Below are 23,565 nucleotides of genomic sequence, written 5' to 3'. Positions count from 1 at the left end.
GAGACGGAGTCTTGCTCTATCGTCAGTGGCACTATCTTGGCTCACTGCAAGCTCTGCCTCCTGGGTTCATGCCATTCTCCCACCTCAGCCTCCCAAGTAGCTAGGACTACAGGTGTCGCCACCACACTCAGCTAATTTTTTTGTATCTTTTAGTAGAGACGGGGTTTCACCGTGTTGGCTAGGATGGTCTCAATCTCCTGACCTCATGGTCCGCCCACCTCGGCCTCCCAAAGTGTTGGTATTGCAGGCGTGAGCCACCACGCCAGCCTGTTTTCTTTCTTTTTTTTTTTTAAGAGACTTCTGTCTCCCATGCTGGAGCGCAGCTGCGCAATCACAGCTCACCGCAGCCTTGAACTCCTAGCTTAAGCAAACCTCCCACTTCAGCCTCCCCAGTAGCTGGGACTACAGGTGTGTATCATCATGCTTGGCTGATTTTTTTTAGTTTTAAATTTCATAGAGACAAGGGGCTCACCATGTTGCCCAGACTAGTCTCGAACTCCTGGCTTCAAGTGATCCTCCAGCCTTGTCCTCCTGAAGTGCTAGGATTATAGGTGTGAACCATGGCACACAGCTCTGTGCCTCTCTTTTTAGTCAATTTAATATTTAATGAAGATAGGGACATTTCTAACAACCTTTTATCAAAGGCAAAACCATGGAATCCAACAGGTAAAGATAATATAGACATCATGCTAGTGAACTTTCAAATCTCTTGTGAAAATAATATTAGAAAAAAATGCATCTTGCACTTTAGCAGATGTGTCCTAACAACTCCTATCTAGTCTAAGGGAATTACAAAAACACTCATATTGCACATTAAATATTACATTTTAGATGTATACAGAAATCACTTTTGGAAAATAAGATTTGTTTAACAAATGTGAACATGTTAGCAGAAACATTTTGCTATCCGACAACAACTTCATAATGAAGTTCTCTTTTTCCCTGTTTACCAGGGAAATTTCTGTCACTAGAATTCTCTAAGGCTAAGGACTTCTTAGCATAGACAGATTATATTTTATTAATCACCCAAGTTGAGGTCATTAGAGGTTGCCTTAGTGAAGTTCAAGTAGAAATACGTACCCTTTACTATAAAGTCTTTAAAAAGCCCTGGAGACAGAAGGAAATAATAGCTGATGCTAAGCCTAGGATGTACTTAGAAACAAGTTCTTGTGGCCAGGCACGGTGGCTCATGCCTGTAATCCCAGTACTTTGGAGGCAGGTGGATCACTCCAGGTCAGGAGTTCGGAGACCAGTCTCACCAACATGGTGAAACCCCGTTTCTACAAAAAATTACAATACAAAATATTAAAAAATTAGCTGGGGTGTGGTGTTACGTACACGCCTGTAAACCCAGCTACTAGGGAGGCTGAGACAGGAGAATCGCTTGAACCCAGGAGGCGGGACGTTGCAGTGAGCCGAGATCGTGCCATTGCACTCCAGCCTGGGCGACAGACCAAGACTTCCATCAAAAAAAAAAAGAAAGAAACCAGTTCTTGCTCTCTTACTGTTTACTGTTAATAGCTGTCTTGGCTAATAAATAATCTGCTGGGTCCGCACTGTATTCTTAATCAGTAGAAGGAGATGATTACAAAGACAGCAAAACTAAAGTTTGAATGGAACGTGAGCTTGAATTACACAGAACTGTGCTGTTCAATACAGCAGCCACTAGCCACATGTGGCTATTTAAATTTAAATACAATTAAAATTTCTTAAGTTGCACCAGTTGCATTTCCAAGTTTTCTATAGCTAGTGGCTACTGTATTGGATGGCCAGGTAAAGAACATTTGTATCATCGTGAAAAGTTCTAGTGGACTGCAATGACATGCATCTCTATAGAAAGATAAATTAATAGGGCCGGGCGCGGTGGCTCACGCCTGTAATCCCAGCCCTTTGGGAGGCAGAGACAGGCAGATTATGAGATCAGGAGATCGAGACCATCCTGGCTAACACGGTGAAACCCGTCTCTACTAAAAATACAAAAAATTAGCCAGGCGTGGTGGCTGGCGCCTGTAGTCCCAGTTACTTGGGAGGCTGAGGCAGGAGAATGGTGTGAACCCGGGAGGCAGAGCTTGCAGTGAGCCGAGATTGCGCCACTGCACTCCAGCCTGGATGACAGAGCGAGACTCTGTCTCAAAAAAAAGAAAGAAAAAAAGAAACATACGTTATATTTCAAAACTAGGGTTCTGGGCTTTTATTAGTGGTAATAGCAACAACATCTAACACTTTAAATTCTCACATCACTCTACAAGTACTACATGTCTAGAAGTCCTTATCCAAAAAAATGCCTCGAGAACAAATTGATTCAGAATTTTTTGGAGTTTTACAAAGAAAACACCCCCATTACTGCAGTCTGGAGCAGTAATCTGTAATCAAATACTAATATTTCTGTAGTGAAACATGAATATTCACACTAAATAGCATAAAAGTTATAAATAGCTTCATATCAATTTAGGTCAGGTTTTGCTGCCAAACGAATCAGAGAAAACTTCTGGGTTTTCATTTTGGGGTTTGGAGAACTGTGAATCTCTGTGATTATTAGGGTTTTTTTAAGATCAGGAGCCAGATGCACTTCTGATCTTAGGTGGCCTAATTCCAGAGTCTCCCAAATTGACTTCAATATCTGCCCAAAACTGGATGACAAACTGAAGTTTCTATCTGTAATTATACAGTAATTAGCTATGTAATCCTCCCTGGGCAATCCTTTATATCTTTCTACTATCTATAAAATCCTCTTTGGGCCCAGATAAACTTGAAAGCCCAATTAATTTTTATTTTTCAAGGGTCTAGGTTTTGGCTGGGCATGTGGCTCACGCCTGCAATTCTGACACTCTGAGAGTCCGAGGTGGGAGGACTGCTTGAGCCCAGGAGTTCAAGACCAGCCTGGGCAACAAAATTAGATGTGACTCTATGAAAAATTAAAAAAAAAAAAATTATCCAGGCATGGTGGGGCATGCCTGTAGTTCCAGCTACTTGGGAGGCTGAGGTAGGAGGATCCCTTGAGCCCACAAGTTTGAGGTTGCAATGAGCTATGAGCATGCCACTGCACTTTCGCCTGGGGGACAGAGCGAAATCCTGTCTCAAAAAAATTTAAAGTCTGTATTTATATTGTTTTGCTTTCAAAAAACAGAAATATTACCTGAAATACTCTTTCCATCTTTCATTTTGCCCATCATTGACATAGGTAAATCAGTACTGCCAAAGATGACCCTGTTTCCAGGTGACTAAAACTGGTATTTTCCTCTTTTAATCACCCAATATTTACAGATTTAAAAATGGCTTAATATAAATCTTACCTTACTCCAGTAGAGATATATGAAGGTAAGCCATCATCTTACCTTGGGTAGCAACTCTGGTTCGTTTATTCAACCCATGGGAAATTCTTCTCTAGGGTCTTTTTAAAAAATGTGGCCAGCCCTAAGGCTAACTTACAAACTCTTCATTTTCCCTCTGCTAGACTGCTTTATCCAATATTTGTTTATGCCCTTGGTCTCCTGAAGTAGGCTCAATTTTCACCTACTCTACAAGCTCATAAAAATGAGCACAGAGCGGTTTCAAAAATGTCTAAAGGTTTTCACTGCTGGTAATGACAGGGAGGAAGAAGGCCCCTCCTGTATCATCCTCTGTTCTGCTCTTTGCCCACACAAAGAATGAAAGCCTTCATCAGCATTTCAGAAACAGACACAGATTTTACTACAGGAACTGCAGTTTGGGGAACTGGGGTAAGACTATGATAAATGGAGCAGGCAGGGAAGAAAAGGTATTCCAAGGGAAAAGGGTGGGTAAGTCTGGCCAATAATAGGAAATCAAAGCCCACAATCTTATTTCACAGTCTCTCCCTATCCTACATTTCAGACTCTACCAAAGCATCAACAGAAATGTGTCATTCTTCAGGCCCTCCTACTGAGGTGTCTGTTCCCAGAGGTTCTGGATGGACATGAAAGACAGGAACTACTCTATTCTGAGATAAAGGAATTCTTACTGAAACACAGAAAGAAACTAAATACATGCATTTGAGACATGCCAAAATCAGGTTAGCCAAATGTATTGAAAACAGTCTTGAAGACTTTGTCAACTGACGTATCAATATAGGCCAGCTGTTGAGTTGAAATATTTCATATATTCATTATGAAGACCACTAATTCTTTAACTACATTCCAAGCCTTTACCTTAATAGACAAAGAGTTACCAGAAATGTCTCTCATATACAAGACTAAACTCTAAACCCTAAGATTTTTAGAGCCATGCTGGATTTTAGTAACTGCTCTACGGTCAAAAATCTATTTCTAGCTGCTTTACCAGCAAGTGCTTATAACACATATCCTGCTAAAAATCATGCCAAACTGAGACACAGAGAGTACTGTTCTATAACGTGTTCTATGTGTCAGCCTTCCAGCTATACAATGAAAGCATTCTTGTCCACCCCAAAACCAAGCAACTACTATTCTAACACTGCACAGACATTGCCTTAGACCAGCACTTCTCAAACTTTGTGGCTGCAGAACAATTTACACTCTTAAAATTGAGGACTCCCAAAGAGCTTTAGTACATGTGGGTTAGTGGTATTTACCGTATTAGAAATTAAAGCTGAGAAAAAGTTAAAATATTTATTTATTTATACATAATAAAACCATTACATGTTAACATAAATAACATTTTTTAAAGGGCAAATATCTCTTTTCCAAAACAGAACAAAAAAATTAAGCGAGACAAGGGACATTCTTTACATGTTTGCAAACCTCTTTAATGTCTAGCTTAAATGGAAGATAGCTGGATTCTCATATCGGCTTCTGCATTCCATCTACTGCCATATGTTGTTTGAACTGAACTCTATGGGGGAAAAAATCCAGCTTTACACAGATAGTTGGAAAAGAAGGAGTACTTAATAGCCTCTTCGGATAACTACCAATATTCTTCTTTGATACTACACTAAAATTCAACAAGTGGTAATTTCTTAAAGGTTTACTGCAATGTTGAATTTGAAACTATCTCATTGGATTTTTTTGGATTTTACTATATTACATTAAAATCCACTGGACTATCCTGAACTTTGTGTGAACCTTTTTATCCATGGATGATTTTGTAACATCATGCATTGGTAATCTGGAAGACATTGATTTGCTGAGTTATGCTGCTCTTCCAGATGTTGTCTCTTTTCATTATACAATATCTGAAAAATCATATTTGTTAGTATCATTCTTGGGGCTCATGGTAGCAAATACAAATTTTCAAAAATTCTATTTTCACTTGGAAGCTCAAATTTTATCATTGATAAAAACACTTTTTTTCCTTTAAGTGACAGCCTCACTTGATCTGTTTTTGAGAAACTATCTGCCAAATATGCCCATCAGTCATTCTTTCAAGTAAAAATGCTATTTCAATTTTAAACAAATCTAGTTCAGATAGCATCTCAAATGACTGCACAAGCGGTTTCCTCAAGATAACCAATAGTACTTTGGTATGTAGCGGAAGTGCTTTGTGGAAATTTTCCATTTTATCATTAAAAATTTCCATTTTATCACTTAGTATACTCAAGGGTTGAAATTTAACAAAAGAAACTTACTGCTTCGTCAAGACCATTCTAAGTGTAAATGACATTTCAGAAGATAACCTGTGTGCCTGGTGGTGGAGAATACCATGATTACCAGTACCGCCTGGTGCCACCGCCTTGATTCAGGTGAGGGCGCACCAGAGGCTTTACCCACCATTGCTTTGCCACCATGAGAAAAAAGGTGCAAAAATGAAAAAGACAAGTAATGTTAGTAGTATTATGAAAACACTTTGACCCTATGGACCCCCATGATAGGTTCTCAGGAATCTCCCATGGTCCATGAGCCACATTTCGGGAATTGCTGCCTTCTGCCTTTACCCACAAGTTCTGGCTATGCAAACTGCCAACACCTTCTCACATGTAATTGTTACAGATTACAAAACTCCAAAAGTTGTTACGACTTTTTTGCTATCCAAAATTTCAAATTTAAAAATTATATGCAAAAAATGACTTGTATTCCATGCCTAAAGAAATGTTCATTTTTCCCTTTATGGAAATATGCTGAAATAGGACTTAATTTGTATCTTTATCTAAAAATATTAGTCAAACATAATGTTGGAAATCATTCTTTTCCACATTTCCCCATATTTTAAAGGAAAAAACCAAATATGTATTATAAGCTTAATAATAGAATAGGTATCTTATCAAATAAAAATTTAATACATTAAATTTAACCATTTACGTGCAAGGTACAAGTAGTAAATAAAACAGTTATTTAAGGCTGGGCACAGTGGCTCACGCCTGTAATCCCAACACTTTGGGAGGCTGAGGCAGGAGGACTGCTTGAGCCTAGTAGTTTAAGACCAACCTGAAAAACACAGGGAGACCCCCATCTTTGCAAAAGTATCAAAATACTATCCCTGCATTATCACAAAATATTTCATGGAAAGACATCTATGAAATATACTATATGTTGATATTTTATATTTTACCAATACTAGTACAATGAAAAAATGATTGCTTCCACCGGAGATACAAAATCTGCTGACTGAGCAAATTCATATGAAAGAAAGGTATTACTCCTCAAGGCAGTCAAGATGATCTGGAGTAATTTTGTTTTCAAATACATCTTACTGCCTAGGATAGATAAGAAAGGATTTATTGCGGGGGCAGGGGTGAAACAGAAAAAAGACCCTACATTAAAGGCTTCGATGGCAATATGCTTCAACTTTTTCCTATGAATTATCCTCTAAGATAGGTCCTCACATCATAGTTTCAAAAGCATGTGCATTTTATCGTGATTTGAGCATACAACCAGCAACACACTGCAGTTCCTGTGTTCAACACTGCAGCCAGAAACAGCCCTGTACTGGCTGTAACAAACATAAGGCAAGGGAAAAAAATTAGGCAACTGGTTTCCTCAGACAATGCCAATAGGCACAAGCTGGATAAAGCAGTTTTGCATTTTTATTTGGCCAAGGGACTCGTTTACAGAAAAAAAATTATAATGCAGCTTTTGAAGGTATCTTTGTATATCACAATCCAAGACTGCTTTAGAACTTGTTCAAAATAAATCTCCTTAAAAACTCGCCAAAATCTGCGTTAACAAGCTGATCGAAATTACTCTTTCGTAAGAAAAATGTTACTGAATATCTAAATACCCTCTCAGGATATGTGCTCATAAAACTTAATAAAGCCTAAGCATTTGCCCCAAATAATTGAAAGCAGGGACTCAAACAGATACTTGTACACCAATTTTCACAATGGCTTGGCTGTGAATAATGGGTTGGGTTGGGTGGAAGTAACCCAAATGTCTACCGGTGAAGGAATGGATAAACAAAATGTGGTACAGCCATCCAATCAAATATTATTCAGCCTTATAAAAGAAGAAAATTCTGATACATGCTACAACATAAATCAACTTCAAAAACATGATGCTATGTGAAATAAACCAGAAACAAAAAGACAAATATTGTTATGATTCACCTCATATGACAGACCTAGATTAGGCAAATTCATAGAAAGAGAAAGCAGAATATCGGATACCAGGACTGGAGAGAAGGGGAATGGGGAGTTTTTGTTTGATGCACACAGAGTTTCTGTTTGGGATGATGAAAAAGATCTGGAAATGGATAGTGGTGACTGTTGCACAAAACATAAGTGAATGTACTTAATGCCACTGAACTGTACACTTAGAAACAGTTCAATGGTAAATTTTAAATTGTATGTTATGTATATTTTACAATAACAACTTTTATAAAACTTTAGGAAATTTTTAACAACTGGTCTTAACCTCTAAAGGAACTGGTTTTTCACTATATCAGCTTCATTAAAAGATTATTCCCTGCCATTTAATGCTGATAATAGTTTTAGAAATGATTCTAGAAATGAAGTCTTAAAAGCATCTATACAATTCCAAAATCTAGACTTCAAGAAGAAAATTTCCAATGACTTATAAAAATGAATGCTACAGATTGACATTTAGTTATTTCCTAGGGGCTAACCTCTCCTAGCAACAAATTCTGTGGACAAGCAAACAGCAGCCTAAGAGTTTAAATCATAGTTCATCCATTACTTCTATCAGGACAAACTAGAGTTTCTATCTGGGATGATGAAAAAGTTGAAGAAAAGTCTCCTGGGTCCCGGAGCAAGGAGGGATTTCTAAGACAGACTGAATTTCAGTGGCAAATCTCCCCTTCTACCTGCATACACTGCAGTCACCTCAAATTCAACATATCTAGAAGTCAAACCAAATCTATCCATCAACTTGCAGTATCTCGTATCTGCTGCAAGCTTCAACTAGAATAAATGCCTCTGGTCACTGTTCCGTCCTATCTTATGTATCACCACATGCATGGTACTCTGCGAGGTACTGGCACTCCATGATGAAGACTCAGACCCTACCACCCACCAAGAGTTGCGTAATAGGGAGACAAAAATAAGTGAACAGGTTACCAAATCATGCCATGGCACAGACAGGAGTAGGAACTCAGCATGGAAGCCTATGTGACAGTGTGACCTGCTGGGAGATCACAAAGCAGTCCAGCAGTTCAGTTGGGCTAGAGAGGAGACAGCAAGAGTGAGTGATCATGCGTGCAAGAGACAGAAAGAAAAAGCAAGAGAGCATATTCCCACAAAGGTGCCTGTGAGAGATGGAGAGTATGTGTGTGGTGGGGGGGAGTGGGGAGGACAGGCAACGAAAGGAAGAAAGGCCAGTTCACATAGGGCTACCAAACCTAGGGATCCGGCTGTATTTGCTGTCTTCGCTGGTATCTCCTTGTCATACTGTGCCTTCTATCCCCAGCCCTTTATGGAATTTGCTCTCCCCAAGATCATCAACAATCTTGTTGTTACTTAATCTAGTAACACTTCAGTCAGTATCTTACCTGATATCCTCCCTCCCCTTGCAGGATCTGACAACAGTAGCCACTTCCTTTTCTTGAAACAATTTTATCCCAGCTCCCAGGACATCCTACTGGATTTATTCCCCACTCTCTGGCTCCTTACTCTCTCCTCCTCCTCTGCCCATCAGGGCTCTGTTATCGGTTCTCTTTATTTCTTCCTCCACACCTTATCTCTGGGTGATACTGGCTACTCTCGTGCCTTTGGTTATCATCTGTATATGCTGACGATTCCCTTTTCCAAGTAGTAACAGCGACCTTTCATTGAGTCATGTGCCCAGCACTGTCCTAAGTGCTTCCCATTATGATCCCCATTTTGTACAGATGAAAAACCTGAAACATAGTGGGGTGAATTAGCCTGTTGGTTTTACTACAGTCATTGTGTTTTGTATAATTCACTCTTTCACAGAGAAATTTTGTTTGTTTGTTTTTGAGACGGAGTCTCATTCTGCCGCCCAGGCTGGAGTACAGTGGCGCAATCTTGGCTCACTGCAAGCTCCGCTTCCCAGGTTCACGCCATTCTCCTGCCTCAGCCTCCCGAGTAGCTGGGACTATAGGAGCCACCACGCCCGGCTAATTTTTTGTATTTTTAGTAAAGACAGGGTTTTACCGTGTTTGCCAGGATGGTCTCGATCTCCTGACCTCGTGATCCGCCTGCCTCAGCCCCCCTAACTGCTGGGATTACAGGCGTGAACTACCGCACCCAGCCCACAAGGAAATTTAAAAGAATGGCATGAAGAATTGTGAGGAAGAAGCAAGCTGAAGACCTATGTATTACATAAAACCACTTTTATTAAAAATGGGACTACACATTTCTGTGTGATTTGAGTTTTTAAAATAACAGTAAATTTTTTTTTTAATGAAACATAGGATTCTGGTGGACACGTTAGCAAAAAAGACAAAGAAGTGTTAGTGATGTCTGATTTGGCTATATTTTTCACTTATACTAAATACTAAAAGCTTGTGTTCTTCAGTTGGATATAGAATTTAACAAGTAATACTACAGAGTAAGTTCTATAGAATTTAATTTTCAAAGAGCCCCATTTAAATACAATGGTTTTCTTAAACTTTTTTTTTTTTTTTTCCTGAGACAGGGTCTCACTTTGTCACCCAGGCTGGAGAGCAGTGGCATGATCACGGTTCACTGCAGCCTTGACCTCCTTGGGCTCAAGTGATCCTCCCACCTCAGCCTCCCAATTAGCTGAGGCCACAGGTGCATGCCACCACACCAGGCTAATTTTTTTTGGTTTGCAATTTTTGTAGAGATGGGGTTTCGCCATATTGCCCAGGTTGGTCTTGAACTCCTAGGCTCAAGTGATCCTTCAGCCTTGGCCTCCCAACATGCTGGGATTACAAGCGTGAACCATGCCTGGCCTTCTTAAACTTTTGACATTGTTTTTCACACAGGAAACAGAAACAAGCTTCTATGCCCTATTCACTTGAAAAGACAATTTAATTAAGTAGCTACTGTGACAATACATTTCTAGAAAGCTTAATTGCAGATGGAATAGAACAAATGTTAAAGGGTAAACATGCCCCCACCCCCAGTCCCTTTCTCAAAGTGTGCCCTTCCCTATATGACACTACCTTAACTCTACTGGATAGTCATTGTATTTACAACACAAATGGAATCTTAATTACTAACACCTTAAACTCATTTTAAAAAAAGGACAGATCCAAACTTATGTAACGTCAGTTTGATCCAGAACAATGTTCACAAATTTTAATTCATTAAATCCAAAATAATGAAGTTTTACTAAATTAACAATTGAAAAACTACATAATCCAATTATTTAGTTTGAAAAAACAAGCCTAACACACTAAAAAGGAAATTATGGCAAAAGCAGCCCCAGTTCAGTTAACTGAATTTGTTATCAAACAGACCTAATGTATTCAGAGAAAAATTTTTCTGTGAGTTATGAAACACTAAAGAGCATCTGTTTATTGAGCACCTCAAAGGAGTTTGGCTTGGTAGACAGAAAATAGAGTGGAGGCGAGAAAACAAATCCCAAAAGAATAAAGGTCATGATCTTAACCCTCTAGTAACAGGGAACAGGTACACAGGAATATCATCAATAGGAGCAAGTATCGCTTGTCTTACAGAAGAGTGGAATTCCAGAGAGACTCACTGCAAGGTCAGCTTCTGTTTATAGAGGGGTTAAATTATGGTGTACTTGAAGCCAAGGTTTGTTGGCAGGATTTTAGCTGCTGGAGTTTTAACGTCACCTGAAAACATTACTTTTATTCAACTAGTAGAGTAAAAATCTTAAGACTGTATAATAATATTTTTGGAAAATTAATCAGGCAGAAATATTCAGTGTAGATAAACTGGGCAGAATAGACTAGAATCAAGGAGACCAAGTAAGGTTCTTATGATAATCTAGGCATAAGGTGACCAAGTCTAGGTTAGTAAGAAGTGGAAAGAGGAGGTGCTATAGTCACAAACTATATTTTGAAAGAAGAACTAATGGGACCTTTCTTTGTCCAGTGTCTCAATCTCCAGTGACACACTCACTGGACAAAGAGAATGAAAGCAAGGCAAGAGTTAGGCCGGGCACGGTGGCTCATGCCTGTAATCCCAGCACTCTGGGAGGCCGAGACAGGCAGATTACCTGAGGTTGGGAGTTCGACACCAGCCTGACCAACATGGAGAAACCCTGTCTCTACTAAAAATACAAAACTAGCCGGGCGTGGTGGCGCATGCCTGTAATCCCAGCTACTTCTGAGGCTGAGGCAGGAGAATCACTTGAACCCAGGATACAGAGGTTGCAGTAGGTCGAAATCACACCATTGCACTCCAGCCTGGGCAACAAGAGTGAAACTTCATCTCAAAAAAAGAAAAGAAAAAAGAAAAAAAAAAGAAATCACGGCAAGAGTCAAACTTTCCATGGGTTATGACAAACTCAAACCTAGACCAACCTACCTAACCTTGCCTACTAACAGTGGTGGATACCTGACTGTGCACTAAAATCCCAATTTAGGCACTCATGTATGTAGCACAGACAGTTAGAGGTCACAACTTAAGGCAGAAACCTTGACGCGGATCACCTCCACCTGGCCTAAAGTTTACCTAAAAACAAGCCCAAACAGCACCACCAATCAGCAACATCCAGACACTCTACCTTCCTAATACAGAACTGAGGTGCTCTGCTGTCTTTTGACTTTAAAAGACCTATCCCATTTTTCCTCCCTCAAACCTCATCTCCCAGAGCCTCCACTCTATGCTGGATTGGGACTCTGTCTCAAAAGAGAGAGAGAGAGAGCAAGTGAGAGAGAGACCTAAATTCCTTTCAAAGAATAATGACTATCTAAGCATTGTGGAAACGAGTCACGATGCCAAAGAAAGACATCAAGAGTTGGGCAAGGTAAACCACAGAAGGTTTCTCAGAAGATTGGTTGAAAAAAAAAGGGTGTATTTTAAGCACAAGAAATGGCACATATAATAGTAAGAAGTTGGAAATGCCCCAAATTGGCTCAGCTTGAGAGGGAGCAACACCTAAGGCAATAATGAGAATGGGGCGAATGAAAAAACATGCAGAGCAGACAGAGAAGTGCCTTGTGATACAGAACAGTTAAGATCACAGCCTCTGTAGCAGATGGCCTGGGTTCAAATCCTGACTCTGTCCTTTGCAAATCATGTGACCTTGGGCAAGTTAGCCTCTCTAGTCTTCAATGTTCTTACCTATAAAGTGAGGGTGATGATATGTATCTTACAGAGTTAAGCTCTCAATCAATGTTCCCTTTTTTTGAGATGGAGTCTCGCTCTATTGCCCAGGGTAGAGTGCACTGGCGCAATCTTGGCTCAATGCAACCTCCGCCTCCCTGGTTCAAGCGATTCTCCTGCCCCAGCCTTCTGAGTAGCTGCGATTACAAGTACCTGCCACCACACCTGGTTAATTATTTTTAGTAGAGATGGGGTTTCACCATGTTGGCCAGGTTGGTCTTGAACTCCTGACCTCAAGTGATCTGCCCGCCTCAGCCTCCCAAAGTGCTGGGATTACAGGTGTGAGCCACCCCACCCAGCCTCAATGAACCTTACCTGGTAGGTAGAGTGTTAGTAACAAGTAACGTTACTATGGTCAAGGGAATCACTATAAATTCTTCAACTGAAGAATGATTAAATGAGAAGAGTAAAGAAAATTATTTTAATTCTATAGGGCAGACTGACTTCAGAATCTGTACACTAACCTAGTTACAGCGTGTTAGACATGGCCACCACTCATCAATTCAATATAAAAGGCAATTTATCGTGCAGCAGTCATGTAATACAAGTGCCCCGACCCCCTGAAAAAAACTTTGTTGCTGTTTTTCCCTAATGTTATAGACACATGTTTACACTAAGGTTGTATTTAAATTCCAAGTTCCCCCTTGCTCTCATCCATCCTCATTTGTAAAGCAGGCCAACTTCTTTAAAGGAGGCCAGACTTAAAGTGCTTTGGTTACACTAAGGATTTAGTGACTCAGAGGGAAGAAATGGTTAAGACAAAGGAAGTCATGGCTGGGCTAATGCCTTAAAGCAAACATAAAGGTGCCAATAGGCAAACATCTAGAAAACTTTAATATCGATGAAAAATTCTTAGTGTTTCCCAAGCAGATTCTATGGAACAAAAGTCTCTTCAAGAACTTAACTGATTTACATGACTAAAAGCAGTGACGGACAAGTAGGTCTGGTAAGTGCTTAGCTAAGCACAATGCATTTCACCACTTGACTTTTTTCTGGCCTTAAGTAGAGAGCTTCACGAAGCTCATAATGCATTTTCCCACAAAATTTATCCTTTCCTCCTCTTTTTTCTTAGAGCAGGTAACAGGTCTTATGTCCCATAGCACATACTTTGGAGTCTCACTCTGTCGCCCAGGCTGGAGTGCAGTGGTGCCATCCTGGCTCACTGCACTTGCCGCCTCTCGGGTTCAAGTGATTCTCCTGCCTCAGCCTCCCAAGGAGCTGGGACTTCAGTGCACACCACCAAACCTAGCTAATTTTTGTATTTTTAGTAGAGATGGGGTTTTGCCATGTTGGCCAGGCTGGTCTCGAACTCCTGACCTCAAGTGATCTGCCCGTCTCAGCCTCCCAAAGTGTTGGGATTACAAGCATAAGCCACCAAGTCTCAAAGAATTTAAAAGGACTGATATTATACAAAATATGCTCTCCAACTACAGTGGAATTAAATTAGAAATCACCCAAAGCAAAATCTGTGAAATCCCCAAATATGTGGAAATGAAACACACTTCTAAATAACCCATGGGTCAAATAAGAGATCATACGGAAAATTAGAAAATATCTTGAACTGAATGAGGATGAAAACAAAACATATCAAAATATGTGGAAGGCAGCTAAAGCAATGTTTATAGAGGCAAATCTACAGCATTAAGTGATTATATTGGAAAATAAAAAAAGGTTTAAAAATCAATGATTTAAGTTTTCACCTTAAAAAAAAAAAAACTAGAAAAAAAGGCAAATTAAACTCAAAGCAAACAGAAGGAAGGAAGGAATACAGAGCAGAAATCAATGAGACTGAAAACTACAAAATTCCTTTCTGCAGAAATCAATCAGCTAGTTCTACAATTTGTATGAAAGCAAAGGAAGGAGAATAGCCAAAACAATTTTAGGGAAAAAAAGTTGGAGGATTCACATTAACTGATTTAAAGACTTACTATAAAACTACAGTATTTATAGTGTGAATTGGTGAGGAATACACGTAGTGTTCACTGGAACACAGATTCCAGAAATTCACAAATTTATAACCAATGAATTTCTAACAAAAGTGACAAGAGGAAAGAAATAGTCTTTTTTGTTTTAGAGATAGAGTCTTGCTCTGTTGCCTTGGCTGGGGTGCAGTGGCGTGATCACAGCTCACTGCAGCTTTGAACTCCTGGGTCCAAGAGATCCTCTGCCTCAGCCTCCCGAGTTGCTGAGACTACAGGTATGTGCCACCACTCCTGGCTGAAGTTTTTTATTTTTTGTAGACATGGGGGTCTCCCTACGTTGCCCAAGCTGGTCTTGAGCTCCTGGGCTCAAGTGATCCTCCTGCCTCAAGCCTCCCAAAGTTCTGGGATTAGAGGCATGAGCTACTGGGTCCAGACTAGGAATAGTCTTTTCAACAAATAGTGTTTGAACAACTGGATATAAATATGCAAAACAAACAAAAAACCTCACACTGTATGCAAAAACAGACCATAAGCTTAAATGTGAAACTGAAATCCATAAAGCTTCATTATTACTACCCATAAAAACAGGACACCTTAGAGATAAGTAAGAAGCAACATTTAGGCTGTGTACCGTGGAGTATAACATTTAATTAATCCCCCCAAGAATTATGAGATTGGTTTTGTCTTATATTATTATTTTCTGACTCTAATATTAAAAAAGAGAAAGGAAAAAACAGGTGTGCCACCTCTTAAAGAAAATGAGCCATTTGGGGTTGGGCACGGTGGCTCACACCTGTAATCCCAGCACTTCGGGAGGCCGAGGCAGGTGGATCACCTGAGGTCGGGAGTTCAAGACCAGCCTGACCAACATGGAGAAACCCCGTCTCTACTGAAAATACAAAAAATTAGCCAGGCATAGTGGTGCATGCCTGTAATCCCAGCTACTCGGGAGGCTGAGGCAGGAGAATTGCTTGAACCCAGGAGATAGAGGTTGCAGTGAGCTGAGATCACGCCATCTCACTCCAGCCTGGGCAACAAGAGCAAAACTCCGTTTGAAACAACAACAACAACAACAAAACACTATTTGCAAATGAAAGTGAAATTCTTCTTATTTTACTTGGAAATCCTTATATCCAAGGAAGAAATACAAGGTTGCCCTCACAGCAGGTCCAAAGCTCACTATATCATACAGGAGGCCTGTTTCCATACTGTAGTTTAATATCAGAGATTTGAGTTGCACAGGAAGACTCTTTAAAAACAGCCAGTGTGTTAGATAAACGTTTTACTGAGCACTTCCAAAGTAAAAGAGACTATTTTAGGCACCACATCAGCATTATGGGGATCTGGTGATAACTCACTGCTTCTGAGTCAAGATTACAATCTAAGTAATAAGATGTGCATAAAATAACTTTAAATGCACTACAAAGAAATCTAAATTTCAATAAAGGAACATAAGAGCTATAGGAGTTCAGAGGAAGAAGAGATTGCTTCCAACAGTGGAGGTCAAATTAGCCCCTTCTGAAGAGGTAAAATTCGAATTATTCTTGAAGAATAAGCAGGATCTGAAAATGTGAGATCGATCAGGGAGAACAAGATTCAGAAGCAAAGGGTACAATAAGAACGATGGCATAATGGCAAAGAAGTGTGGGGCATGTGTTAAGTACTTGGAGCTTACTTGGAGCATGGGTACCAGAAAGGGAATAGAGGAAAACAAGGTTGTACAGAGAGGTTAAATGTCTGTGGCAGGCCTTAAAAAGGAGACAGCCTAGATAGAAAACTAATATAATGTTCTAGGAAGAATGTCTGAATCAAGGCAGATACCAGAAACATTTTAACAAGCAGGATGGACAGCATTTGGGAATGACTTAGTATGAGGAGCAAGAGACATGTAGGAATGAAGCTGGGTAAATGAGAGGATGGAAGCAGGGTAATAAAAACATGAAACAAGCCAGACGCAGTGGCTCATGCCTATAATTCCAGCCCTCTGGGAAGGTGAAGTGGGAGGATCACGTGAGGCCAGGAGTTGGAGACCAGCCTGGGCAACATAGTGAGACTCCATCTCTCCAAAAAAAAAAAAGGAAAAAGAGAAAGATAGGATGAAAAACAGATGCATACAAGTAGGGAGAAAAAAGGAGAGTTGTTGAGTTTTAAAGTGTGTGTGTGTGTGTGTGTGTGTGTTGAGTTTCAAGTGACAGAGGAATATTTAAGTGGTGAGATCCATTTTTAATTTACATAACTGAAGTAGGCTGCAAATGTGGCACTACAGCTCAAAACTGAGATCTCATCTTGACATACACACGTGAAGCTGACTGTGAGTCTGCGCAGTACTGACCTTTGAGAATAAGCATGCATACAGGGTGACACACTTTCACATGTGCTCTACTTTAATCCTTATGAAGCAACCTTGTGAGAGAAATAGTATCATGTCCTGAAATTACAGTATTTGGCCTGTAAGTTCTTCCTAGCCAACAAGTTCACAGTTAGAACTAGTTTTATGTTAACCACCTCTGCTGAATACAGAAAAAAGGAAACCACAGATGGAATTTTAAGTATTCAGTTTATAACAGACAACTGAGATAGAATGAGAATCTTTCAGTTCATTTTTACTCCTTGTAGCTGCCTGACCCTGCAGCACAATCATGTGCTAACCAGTTCCAAGCCAACCATGCCCCTGGCTAACAAATGGGCAATGGAGTGGTGAAGTGCGATCAGTGGTCCATGAAGTCTGTTAGGTTGTCTCCAACAGGGGTTGGAGTGGGCTCTGAGTAGGGGTGGTTAATGGGGACTCTGCCCTCTGAAGTACCCTTTGAGAGACTGCCCAGAAGAGAGACAGGCCATGAACAGGTTCCATGTAAACACCTTCATATTCGGGAGGTGGGAAGCAGAGGAGAACCATGGATGCTGCCAACTAAGGAGATGTTACAAATCTTTGCTAAAACAAAGGAAGGTTTCCTTTCCCGTCACGGTTAATACTCCTTCTGCAGTCTTACACTCATTCTCCTTTTCTTTCTTAGTGAACAGAGACCAGCTGTGCTACTTTCACCATTAGTATGAAAACCAGTAAATGAAGGTCCTGTACTACTCTAGTTTAACCAGAGCTAAAAGTAACCTTTTGTGTTTCCCTTTCTGTACTCTTTTCATTAACAACAATAAAACAAGTGTTCATAACTGTGTGCACATAGTAGGTAAAATGTGCCAAAACTATACAATAATTAATCTTTCAAATCATGACATGGAATCTGATACATCTTATAAAAACTAACCCTCCAACTAACAATTGAAACATACATTTCTGAACTATTAATACTTTAGAGATGGAAGAAAAATAGTACAAATCTATTTTATAGGGGTGAAAAATGTGGTTCAGGAAGCTTAGTTTGTTGTAACATTCTTGCCTCATTTTGAAACTCTTCTGTTAATCACCTTGGTATTATATTAGCTCTCTGCATACATCTTATTTGTCCTGTTAGACCACAGTCTCCCGGAAAATAGGGACCCTGTTCTAACTTCCTTTTAATGATATCTAACAATATGCTCCACAGATCGACAGTGCATACTAAATGTCTGTAAAATCAGTTATCACTCAGAAAGGAAGGCAGGAAGGAAGCTTAGCCAAATAACATATAATTCTAAACTCAGAGTGAAAAATGCATTTTATTTTTGAAACCACACCTACCCTTAACCATCCTCATGATTTATGAAATATTCTCTAAGCATGTAGCCCTTGCTAAGCAATAGTTCTTTAGTTATCTCTCCTTCCAGAAATCTAGGCAAGCTTATTCGTTAGTCATAGATGTTATACATCTATGTATGATGTTATACATACAGTTATAGATGATGAATAATTCTGACAATGAAATCTAAGATCTATCCTCTGACCCACTATGCTATCGCTCTTACAACAAAATGAAGGAAGTTTAACATTTATAGTCAGAAAAATCTTAAAATGTTTTACTGGTTTCATTTCCTTGGTGGAAAAACTCTTCTCCCTCTTAAAATATCTCTTCTATGTTAATAGTATCTTGAAAAACAATATCCTTACGCCTTGATGTAAAAAGCTTAATGTAAAGACAGAAATCTGTGTGGTCTCTCCAAGTCAGTATTATAGAATTCTGGCACTATGTATACAAGCCCCTGCTATTTTAGGATCACAAGAAACAGCTAGCCTGGGAAAACGAGAGAGAGGTGAACCATTCCTAGCATCTCAACAGCCACTTCAAGCAACCACTTGTTCTGCAACTACCACAGGCCTCTTGGGAATCCTTAGATTTGGTTGATAACTTAAATTCTGGCAACTTTCCTTGCAACAGAACTGTTCTATCTGAAATGGGCATTAGCAACAGAAAACTATGTAACCATATCACATTCTCCTTTGTACTTTTTATGGAATTCAAACGAATTCACATTTCAAAATTGAAATAAGGGAGCATTTACAACAAATCCAAGCAGATCCATGTGCCACCATTTCTGTAACTTTGGAGTGTGCACCACACTGTCTGTAAAGCTGGCCACCAAGAATGCCTCTCATCTCTGCATACATCTGCTCCTCTTCCCACCAAGAAGGGGAGTCCATTTCCCCTCCCCCGAATCTGGTCTATCCTTACAACTTTCGTCAACCAAAAGACTGCTACAGAAAGCAGGCTGTGCCAGTTTTAGGCCTAGACTGAAAAGTGATCTAGCAGGCTCTACTTTTGACTTCTTGGCACCTGAAGCTGGCATGTAAGGAAGTCCAGGCTCTCCTGTTGGAAAGAGGCCATACAGAGAAAGAAGCCCAGCAGAAGACAACTACATAAGAGAAGTTGTGGGGAGGAGCACTTAGACACCTCAACCAAAAGCCAGTACCAAGGCTCTAAGAATGTGAGTGAGACCATCCTGAATCCTTCAGTGCTGGTAGAGTCCGGCAGACACCACACGGGACAAAGACAAACCATCCCAACTGAGCCCTGCCCAAATGCAGATCCGAAGAATCATGAGCAAATATAACACTTCTGGATGGACAAAACTTTAAAATGGTAAACAGATTAGTGGCTGCCAGGGGTCAGGGACCAGAGTGAGAATGGAGGGTTAGCACCGGGAAGGTGTGGGATATGCTTACAAAAGGGCAACCCAGGGGATACTTCCAGTGTTAGTTCCCTTCACCATCTTGACTGTGGTGGTGCACATAGAAACATAGGTAGGTGATATAACTGTACACAACTTAACATGCACATACGTGTGCATGCACACGTGCATATATGAGTGCAAGTAACCAGGGGTATCTGAATAAGATAAATAGGTTGTATCAATGCTAATATCCTGGTTGTATTGTTAAGAGTTTTACAAAATGCTGCCCATTGGGAGAAACTAGGCAAAGAGAACATGAGATCTCTCTGCATTGCTTTTATTTTTAATAACTGCATGTGAATCTATAATTATGTCAATAAAAATTTCAAAATCGTGACATTAAGCTACTAGGTTTTGAGGTAGTCTGTTTTATAGCAATAGATAATAGATAACTGATACAGAGCAGTAATATTTTAATGTAACTTGTTAGCTCAGATTTATAAGGAAAGACTAACTTGCTGTATATCTGATGTCAATAGGTGCTAACTATATTTTTAATATGGTGTATTATTTTTGCCTAGTTTATCCACATTTGACCAAACAGTTCTCAATCACAAGCAGTAACTGTCCCTTCAACTGGCTAAAGAGAAATGTGAAGAGACAAAAGGCAGACATGAAAAAGGTTAATACTGTCAAAGACGTACTTTCCTCACATTTTAACAACTCTGAAATTGGAGCGCATTTTATAACTGGCAGCATTTTTTTTATTGGTGGTACAAAAATAATGTTAAATCAACAGTCTTCAGTTAGCTGAAATACATGATATTAAAATCTTAGTTCTTCCTGAATCCAAATTGGTATTTAGCTGCATTTGAAGGCACTGAAGATTTCTGAATCTTTTTTTTTTTTTTTTTTTGAAACGGAGTCTCCCTCTGTTGCCCGGGCTGGAGTGCAGTGGCCGGATCTCAGCTCACTGCAAGCTCCGCCTCCCAGGTTTACGCCATTCTCCTGCCTCAGCCTCCTGAGTAGCTGGGACTACAGGTGCCCGCCACCTCGCCCGGCTAGTTTTTTGTATTTTTTTTTTTTAGTAGAGACGGGGTTTCACCGCGTTAGCCAGGATGGTCTCGATCTCTTGACCTCGTGATCCGCCCATCTCGGCCTCCCAAAGTGCTGGGATTACAGGCTTGAGCCACCGCGCCCGGCCTTCTGAATTTTCTATAATGCTTTTTAGCACTGCATTTGTACTTACTCTTTACATCATACAGCAACCTTCCATTTATTATCAGAAGGGAATGTGATTCCTATAAGTCAATAGATAACTTCAACTACCACAATTTAATAGGCAATTAAAAACACCCACCTAACAAGGAAAAAACAAAAACTATAATATGGCAGAGACTGCAAACTTACTTCCAACATTTATTCTCTCCCTTTTTGGTAAAATAATCCTGATTTTTAAAATAATGCATTTCCTACCTTTCCTGTAGCTGTTATATATACACACACACACACGACTAGTGCCTAAATTCTGACAATATCAAAATGGTATAGTCTCTACTATCCCAGTGTGTTGATAGGTGCCTGAAATCCCAGCTACTGGGAGGCTGAGGCAGAAGAGTCACTTGAACCCAGGAGGCGGAGGTTGCAGTGAAACGAGATCACACCACTGCACTCTAGCCTGGGTGACTGAGCAAGACTTCTCTCAAAAAAATAAAATAAAATAAAATAAAATTCAGATACAGTGATTATAAACACAGCCCACATTTACTACTTAAAACAAAGGAACTGTCTTAAACAAAACTATAATAAGGTTTACCAAAACAAGAAAGAATAAAAGGACGTAGACATATAAAGGATCCTTACGAAAGGCTAGAAAAAGAATTGGTCTCCTGAAAGATGGGCTATCTGAATTCAGTAGCTTATCAGATACAGGCTCGAGTGCAGGGAATGTGTATTTATTATTTCCTTATCAGCTCTACAAGAGAGGTATGACTCTGTAGTACACCCTTGTTGGATACTTCTCCAGCATACATTCTTCCTTCCTCTCCTAGGAGAACCCTGATTTGGACTGTATTCACTCCCAGCTCCAGCTTACTGCGACCAAAAACAAGCACACAGCCAAGGCAGATCAATCAGGGCCAAGATTTGGTTCGGGGACTTCCATTTAAGCCTCCCGGGAACGCTGTCCTAGTCAGTGTGGAGGATCAAGTCTTGGCTGAAGCCAGTTTTACCTGGATTTTTCAGTTACTGTATTGGAATCACTTAAGCCATTTGGGCTCTCTGTTCTGTTATTTGCGTCCAAACATTCAACAGATAAAATTTTTAGAGTAAACAAGGAGCATATGTAAAGTCAGAATTAGAGGTATTGCCAAGGTACCTATTGGTATCTACAATAGTTACCATTCCAAGAGAGTGGTCAGACTCAAAAAACCTCATGAGCTTTCCTGAACTCATCTTAAATTTAAGTCTTTTTCTTTAAATAACCAAAGGTGGGAAATAGCATACTAAAATTCCTAACTCCGCAGCTAAATGATTTTTTCTGTATGGATGTATATGTGACAACACATTCTTTCACTGGACTAGTCAACAACTATATTAAGAAACAATAAGACACAGACTGTAAAACAGTGCAGTCACTTTGGAAAACAGTTCAGCTCCTCAAATTGTTAAACACACAGTTACCATATGACCCAGCAATCCCACTCCTAGGTATACAATCAAGAGAACTGAAAACACATGCACACATCTACAAAAAAAATGAAACAATGTTCAAAGCAGCAGTACTCATAACCCAAAGGCAGAAATAACCCAAATGTCCACCACTGAGAAATAAACCAATTGTGCTATATATCCATGCAATGGAATATTTTGGGCCATAAAAAAGGAGTAAAATATGGCCGAGCATGGTGGCTCACGAGGTCAGGAGTTCAAGACCAGCCTGGCCAAGATGGTGGAACCCCGTCTCTACTAAAAATACAAAAATTATCCGGGCTTTGTGGCAGCGCCTGTCATTTCAGTTACTTGGGAGGCTGAAGCAGAAGAACTGCTTGAACCCAGCGGGTGGAGGTTGCAGTGAGCCAAAATAGCGCCACTGTACTCCAGCCTGGGTGACAGAGTGAGACTCTGTCTCAAAAAAAAAAAAAAGAAAAGAAAAGCAGTAAAATACTAATACTTGCTTGGCATGGATGCACTCTGAAAACATGAAAGCTAAGTGAAAGAAGTCAGATATAAAAGGCCATATATATTGGATGATTCCATTTATATGAAATGTCCAGAACAGGCAAGTAGATTAATAGTTACATAGGGCTGGGGTGGGGAAATAGGGGAATGGAAAATAAATGTTCATATGTACAGGTTTCTCTTTGAGGGGGATAAAAATTAGTGATGATGATTACACAACTAAAAACCACAGAATTGTGGCCAGAGGCGGTGGCAGCACTTTGGGAGCCTGAGGCAGGTGGATCGCTTGAGCTCAGGAGTTCAAGACCAGCCTGGGCAATATGGGAAAAACCCATCTCTACAAAAAATACAAAAATAGCTGGGCGGGGTGGTGAGCACCTGTAGTCCCAAGCTACTTGGTGGGCTGAGGTGGAAGGATGGCTTGAGCCTGGGAGGCGGAGGTTGCAGTGAGGTGAGATTGTGCCACTACACCCCAGCCTGGGCAACAGAGTGAGAACCAGTCTGAAAAAATAAAATAAAAATAAAAACATCACTTGAACCCAGGGGGTTGCAGTGAGCCAAGATTGTGCCACTGCACTCCAGCCTGGGCAAGAGAGTGAGACTCCATCTCATTCATTCATTCATTCACAAACAAATAAATTAACAAATCATAGAATTCTACATTATGAAGGGATGAATCTTATGGTCTGTTAAAAACTTACTAAAAAAAGAAATAGGGCCGGGCGCGGTGGCTCAAGCCTGTAATCCCAGCACTTTGGGAGGCCGAGACGGGCGGATCATGAGGTCAGGAGATCGAGACCATCCTGG

At 40.1% G+C, this 23,565-nt stretch overlaps 1 protein-coding gene across 1 annotated transcript in view; it reads right to left on the bottom strand.

Annotated features, from left to right (window-relative positions):
• Positions 1-23,565, bottom strand: part of SPPL3 (signal peptide peptidase like 3) — a 153,134-nt gene that overhangs the window by 58,924 nt on the left and 70,645 nt on the right. The gene's annotated exons all lie outside the window — the stretch shown is intronic.

This window comes from Colobus angolensis, unplaced genomic scaffold, assembly GCF_000951035.1.
Source record: "Colobus angolensis palliatus isolate OR3802 unplaced genomic scaffold, Cang.pa_1.0 Scaffold28, whole genome shotgun sequence".
Lineage (NCBI taxonomy): Eukaryota > Metazoa > Chordata > Mammalia > Primates > Cercopithecidae > Colobus > Colobus angolensis.
This window is presented reverse-complemented; position numbering and strand designations above follow the sequence as displayed.